This window comes from Macrotis lagotis, chromosome 1 (assembly GCF_037893015.1).
Source record: "Macrotis lagotis isolate mMagLag1 chromosome 1, bilby.v1.9.chrom.fasta, whole genome shotgun sequence".
NCBI classification, from domain to species: domain Eukaryota; kingdom Metazoa; phylum Chordata; class Mammalia; order Peramelemorphia; family Peramelidae; genus Macrotis; species Macrotis lagotis.
Genome location: NC_133658.1, coordinates 841,493,307 through 841,500,742, shown reverse-complemented (window position 1 = coordinate 841,500,742; position 7,436 = coordinate 841,493,307). Strand labels below are relative to the sequence as shown.

At 37.3% G+C, this 7,436-nt stretch overlaps 1 pseudogene; it reads left to right on the top strand.

Annotated features, from left to right (window-relative positions):
* Window positions 1-5,601: 5,601 nt before the first annotated feature.
* LOC141489952 (olfactory receptor 51B5-like) lies at window positions 5,602-6,541 on the top strand (annotated as a pseudogene).
* Window positions 6,542-7,436: the final 895 nt, after the last annotated feature.

The following is a 7,436-nucleotide window of genomic DNA, read 5'->3' as shown; positions in this document are numbered from 1 at the left end:
TTCTGTGACTCATCTAACTCTATTTCCTCATACAATATGCATAAGATTTGTTCTTCACTCTGGCCAAGAAGAAATGGTTGGAACAAAAGATTACTCAGCTCAAATCAATTTATTTTAACTAAATTTAGTTCATGGGATTTCAGTTCAGTTCATTTCAATACATTTATTTTTTTAATTCAAAGCAGTGGGGTTAAGTGACTTGCCCAAGGTCACACAGCTAGGAAATTATTAAGTGTCTGAAGTAGGATTTTGAACTTAGTTCTTCCCAACTTCAGGACCTGTGCTCTATCCACTGTGCCACCTAGCTGACCCATTTGAATATATTCATTAAGTTGCTATTTGGATGCCATGAGGATTTGAAGATATACAAAATTTGGCTAAGTCATAGTTGCAGACTCATTGAACTTATAGGTTAATGTGCCCCATAACAACTAAATTAATGCCTAAAAGAAATTGTTGGGTTGGTTTTTTTTTTTTTGCAAGGCAAAGGTGTTAAGAGTGGCTTACCCAAGTTTACACAGCTAAGTGTCTGAGACCCCCCCCCAGTTGAATTCAGGTCCCTCCTGACTCCAGGGCAGGTGCTCTATGTACCGCACCACCTAACTGCCCCCATAAAATAAAATAAAATGAGCTACCAAGTGCTACTAAAAAAATTGCCTCTAAATCCCCCAAAAAGGAAAGATCAATTCTTAATCTGGATCACTCTATTTCTCAGAGAAACTATCTCTGAGCCAAAAGAATTTCACTTGATCCAAAACATGGATAAATCATATAAATCAATAAGCACCCTGTTGCCTCTATCACAGCACAAGAGAAACATCATTTGGTGTGGGTCATGTGTGTTTGTTTATACTTGCTTATGTGTTTGTATTAATCATAAGGACAAGGACTCTAAATCCCATGGGCTAAGAGGGACCCATCAAGCTGCTCACTTGAACAGAAAGATGCCTGTGGTCAGTAGGATGCAGCATGGGGAAGAGAGTATTTTTTATAAATAGAGAAAAGACAATATGATCCTTACTGTGGAATCAACTTTTCCCCTTTTCCCCTGTTCCCAAATTCCTTTCCTATGATATCATTTTAAATTTGAGATCTCACATATTTTAGACATAAACCTGATCAGGGCAAAACCCAGTAAATAGGGGACTGTTTTACTGCAGGGTGATGTTCAGCTGCTCATTGGAACAGAATAGGGACATTTGTTCAGATGAGGGGAAAGAGCTACTAGAGCAGGAATATTAGTGGTGGGGTTCATCTCAGACTCCCAGAGACTGACCTAGGAGGAGTAGAAGTAGGAGGTTTGAATTGAGGATTTAGATTTTGTGGATTCACAGCTGAGTGAAGAAACATTTCTTAAAAACTTACTGTTTTTGAGAAATGAAGATTTGGCGAAGGAAGGACCTTAGAGATTCAACCCCATATTTTTCAGATGAGGCAGCCATGGCCCAGAAAGGTTCAAAAACTTTCTTAAAGCCACACAGACTGAGAACAAAGCTAAATTACAATGTAGGTCCCATGACCCACCTGGGTCAACCCTTTTACCACTATACCCCACTACCTCCTCATATACCTAGATTATTTCCTGAGAAAATAATTATCCTAAGCAGCAAGAATAGAGCCATTCAAGAATGTGATTGGATAAATCCACATCAAATTCATAAATTGAGATAGACCTTGCTGCCTATTAAAGAGTCATAACTAAGGAGAGGATGATCAGTCTGCTAAAAGTAATGAAGGCTTAGCAATTCCACCAGATACTCTGGTGCAGAACAACAGCAGATAAATGTGGAATTGATAACACTTAGTCTTTAATAGGTCCTGAATGGGACTGTTCACAATTCCCCCAGACTACAATAACACCTCAAACAAAACCTGGATATATTGGGCCCAAGGGTGCCCTTGGAAAATACATGTGATAAAACTCAAGGTAAGTCAAATTCAGGCTCAGCTCACACATAGTCTGGAAGAAACTCAGGAGGTTTTAACACATGATGTTAGATTTCTGAGGGAAATTTTCATGGGTGACTGCTGAAAGGCAATTAGTGTTTTGAGACTCTCCTTAGGGAAGGCATTCAAGTCATAGCAGGTTATGTATTAGAGGGTCTGGTAGTGAGTTACATTGTCTCAAGCTACTATCCACTATTACACTACCCTAGAATCTGAGAGTCTAATTATCCTCCTCCATCCCCAAGGTAGAACCTAGAAAGCCTTTGGGAGGAGCTCCAGCTCACTGGTCGAACTCTACTTTGCCAAGGGAAGGTGGGAAGGGAGCAAAGTCTTTTCCTTAAGAACAGAATACACTAAAGGATGAAGAGTGTTTAGAGACCTAGAGTCCTCCATAAATAACCTATAGAGGCAGGTACACTTCAAGCTCTGAAGAGTAAGAATATAGATAAACACTTCATTTGGGGCATAGCACCTTTGGACTATGAGTCAGGTGAGGAGAGTCTATAGAAAGGATAATAGTGGCTAAGGACTATCTATTCTCTGGCATCTCCTTCAGGACAGAGAGAGTGATCACTGAGGTGGTATGTTAAAAATTGTCTGCTTACTGATTTGGTTTTAACTGATGGCTTAACTTACTGCATGGACAGTTTATAGGACAGTGGGAAGAGTAAGGACTGATAAAGGATAAAGCAGGAATATTGGAATGGATTTAGGCTTTCTCATTCCTTCCTAATGCCTCTCAGGAGCTGGAACTGTCTTAGAGTAAGACTGCCTCTTCCTTCTTAGGGTCAATGAAGTGCCTAGATCTGGAAGTGAAACAGGGGAGCATAGATCTGACAGATTTAAAATAAGGAATAAATTGTAAGTCTTCAGAAAGGAATTTCAATATCTGTCAATTCCATTCTCATCCATCCTATTACCTTTCCCTTTATGCTCCTCAGGTCCATGATGGCACTAACTCCATATTACCTGTCTTGCATCCAATTTGGTCACTGTTCCTACATCATCTAGCACAAAGTCTTATACAAAGTTAATCAGAAAAATAGTTTTGAAGGACTAGATGGCCAAATGGATTTGTTGTTGAGATAGGAAAGATGTTGACTATGACTTAAAGGTCAATCCTTAAAGGGATTCCCAGGACTCAGAAAAAAAGGCATTCCTGTGAATAATAGGCCAAAATCAAATGGAGAAAAGGCATTTTAAGAGTCTAAGAGTATAGCCTAAGATATATAAAGCTGGAGGAAAATGTGAAGATCATTGGACATTCCCCTCATTTTGCAAAAGAGGAAATAGAGACAGAGTTTGAGTGACTTTCCCCAGTCAAATATATTATTTTTTTCTATTCTTTTTATCCCTGCTCTAGGATCACTCACCTTTGCTGCTGATGTGAGAAATGCAAGAAAGGTCACCAGCCAACAAACTGAGTCATTCACTCAGGTATTACCATTTTGGAAGTTAGCTAAAGTCTTAGTCATCCAGTCAGTTTCTCAGTTTATAAATCAGTAGGTCATTGCAAAGGCTCTTAGTCTATCTAACTAAATGGGTCTAGATGAAAGTCAGTCTGATAGACAGTGTCACTAATTCTTGTTAGGTGTAGACCCTGTTTTTTATCCAACTTATGAAAAGGAAGCTCGCTACTAGATCTATTACAAATGTACTCCTGAAGACTCTTGGTACCCCAGTGAAATGGAACTTCTTACCAATCTAGGTAGTTTCTATAGCTTAGGAAAAAATGTTTGATTATAAAAAAAAATCGAAACACTAGGCGAAGTAATTGTAATTCCTTTCCTGAAAGAAACAGTTACAGAAAAGAGATAAAGTTTTCCAGAGCTGCCAATCAATGTACCCAATAAGGAATAGCATATTGCTTTCATGAAGAAAACCATTCATCTAGCTAAATGACTGTGGAAATGCAACCATTCAAATTTCAGAATATTAGGTATAAAAAGAAGAAAAGACTAGAAAGAAAGTTACAAGGAGGAAGGAAACACAAGTGACAAAAGATGAAGATTTAAAGAAGAAAATACTTCAATGAGAACTAGTTGTTTTGTCTAAAGTCAGGAAATGGAAATGAAAAGTACTTTATGTCATCACTGAGTTCTTTGAAAAATTGAGTGAAGTCCATTAATAATGCCAGAGGAACAGAGGCAAGAATGATAGCCTAGATAAGGATCCATGAATCAGGAGAATCAGAGATATTCCATATCTTAAGAAGGAGAAGAAACAATGGGACGATTTTTCTATACAGCAAAGAGGCAAAAGGCCAAGAAATGTCAATGGTTTAGGCTATATGAAGGGCCCAAGTATAGCTACAGGTCATGAAAATATAGATTGTGCAGGCTCAAGGAGAAATCATTTGAAAAGTATTAGAGTGTAGTGAAAGAATGCTATCATTAAAATAAAACTGTAGATCTCTATTTAGTTTCCATGTAATAATTAAGACACTATTTAATCTAAGAGTCTTAATTTTCTTACATTAAGAAGATATTATTGTGAATAACAATGACTAGAGACTCAGGAAGTAGACTTGTACTTAAACATCTCTATGCTGTGGGCAATTTTTTTACTTCAAGACAGTATCTTGTGCAAAGCTTCTGACCTGCATTAGCAGATAGTGTCCTCAACTGAGAGATTCCTGAGACCAATGAAATCAAATGCCTTACTGCTATCCCAGATAGCTTATTTAGCTACTCCATTTTATGGGTGTAATGCAGTTTCAATTTGCTATATAAATTGGATATATTAATATTATCATCATTGATCCTGAATTTATTAAGGTAAAATATTATGTTTAAGTCATGTGTTGACTGGGTATACAATAAATACTACCTCTCTCATTCATTAGACCACTCATTCTTATGTAGGTCTTGTCAAAGACCCAGAAGATGAAAGATGAGAAAACCCTGGATTCGGTGAACTATTACTACAAAGACTAATCCACATAGAAAAAGTATAAAATCCTTTGAGTGTCCTAATTTAGGAAATATTTATACATGATGAGTTTCATCAATATTGAAAAAAATCAGCGTAATTTACATCATTTTTCTATCATCACATAAGAGGATAAGCAGTTAATGAATTGGTGTCATTGGTTCCCTGCAGTCATACTGCTAAATTCCTAAGTAACAATAATGTTAAAGTGTTTTATATAAATAAATATAAATTTTAATATAGAAGATCTAGATAACCAAAATAAGACAGAACAGAGTATATATAAATTGATTTGCAAATTTTGACTTGCCATGTTTACTGCAATTACTGTCTATGATTATGAAACTACATTTTCAAGCACAGTCTGATAAAAGAAAATCTGGCTGCTGTTGCATACTTAGTTTTATCCTCAACTGCTATTTCCTTTGAGTTATGATTGTTTACTTTTGGAAAAGAAACGAGTAGGAACTGAACAGGATGAATCCAAAGCAAAAATATTGCCAATGTCTTAAAGTCAAGGTCTTTTTAATAGGGAAAGCATTACTTATGGTCATGTTTATGCAAATATGGTTAGTTCCCTTCAATCAAAAATAAAAATAGGATCAAGAGTTTTGCTGATATGATAAATTAGTGGGAAAAACAGATTAGTCAAAGAAGAGATTTTTTATTCCTGTCGTCAGGGCAATAAAGGGAGTTCTTTTTCCTATCTGCAGGGATCCCACTATGTGGCTCAATATCAGCACAACCCCCTTCCTTCTGACTGGCTTCCCGGGCCTGGAGGAAGCCCATCACTGGATATCCATCCCTTTCTTTGCTGTGTATATATCTGTGATTCTGGGGAATGGCACCCTTATCATCCTTATCAGAGATGATCATAGTCTTCATGAACCCATGTATTATTTCCTAGCCATGCTGGCAGCCACTGACCTTGGGATGACTATGATCACAATGCCTACTGTTCTGGGGGTCTTATGGTTAGATCACAGAGAGATTGACCATGGGATCTGCTTCTCCCAAGCATACTTTATCCATTCACTTGCCATAGTGGAATCAGGTATCCTGCTTGCTATGGCTTATGATCGATTCATTGCCATTTGTAATCCCCTGAGCTACTCATCTATACTCACCAACACCACAGTGGTGAAGATTGGGGTCGGGGCCCTACTGAGAGGTTGCATATCTATTATTCCCCCAATAGTACCCCTCCAATGGTTCCCTTACTGTCATTCCCATGGCCTCTCCCATGCCTTTTGCCTCCACCAAGATGTCATTAAACTAGCCTGTGCGGACATCACTTTCAATCGCATATACCCAGTTGTTCTGGTCTCATTTACTGTATTCCTAGATTCCCTGATCATCCTTTTCTCTTGTGTACTTTTCCTAAAGACAGTCATGAGTATAGCCTCAGTAGAGGAGAGGACCAAAGCCTTTAATACCTGTGCTTCCCACATTTACTGTGTTCTTGTCTTCTATGTCACAGTAACTGGCTTGTCTCTCTCATCCATCGTTTGGAAAGCATGTGTCACGTGAGGCTCACATTTTAATGAGCTATGTCCACTTCCTCTTTCCTCCATTAATGAACCCCATCATCTATAGCATCAAAACCAAACAGATCCAGTGTGGTAATCTTCGGATGTTCTCTCTATGCAGATCCAAGATCTAATTAGTGCTCCTGGAGATCTCTATACTGGCAAGTTGGGGTTAATACTTTTCGACCATTAGCACTCACTATACTCTTAGAACACTCTTACTCTGAAGACATTTAGCCTTTTAGAAATGCTTAGTGGTTTTTTCTAGGAGTCATTCATTTCATTACACATTATAGAGCTATAGTTTACTATAGTGAATTTTGAAATGTGAGATTATGTAACTAGAGTTTAAATTAGAATTGACTTGAAATCATAATAATGATTTAATTTAATTTCATTTATTTTATTTTTTAGATTTTTCAAGGCAATGGGGTTAAGTCGCTTGCCCAAGGCCACATGGCTAGGTAATTAATGATTTAATTTTAGAGGGAAGGACTAAGTTTTTACTGAAGTCCAGAATATTGCTATCCTTCACTAGGTTAAGATATTCTCCAAAAAATAAAAATCTTTCCTCTCTGACTATTTGTGGATTCTGTGAATATGATGGCCTTACCAAATGTACTTAAAAGTGGAGGTCATGTCTGTCTGCATGTTTAGAATTCAGATTCCAGAAGATTAGGCAACACATTTCTGAAAATGGAAAAAAGTAATGGCTAACTCCTATGGCTCCCATTCCTTCAAACAGCTAGCTGTAATCTGCATTTAAAGATCATAAAATAATTTGTTCTTTTTATGATATCTGAAATCATGCCATTTCTGGACACTTCTAATAGGATGTGTGCGTGGGAAGTTTGCCAGTCATTCAGATTTCTAACTGCAAACAACCCATGCTTTCATATGAGTATATTGAACTTATTAGAATTATAGAATTGCAGATTTGATTGAAACCTCAGAAATCATTTAGTGCAATGAAAGTTTGATTCTCCTTTAAATACCTCATTAAACCCATCAAGCAGTGTCTGTTTAAAC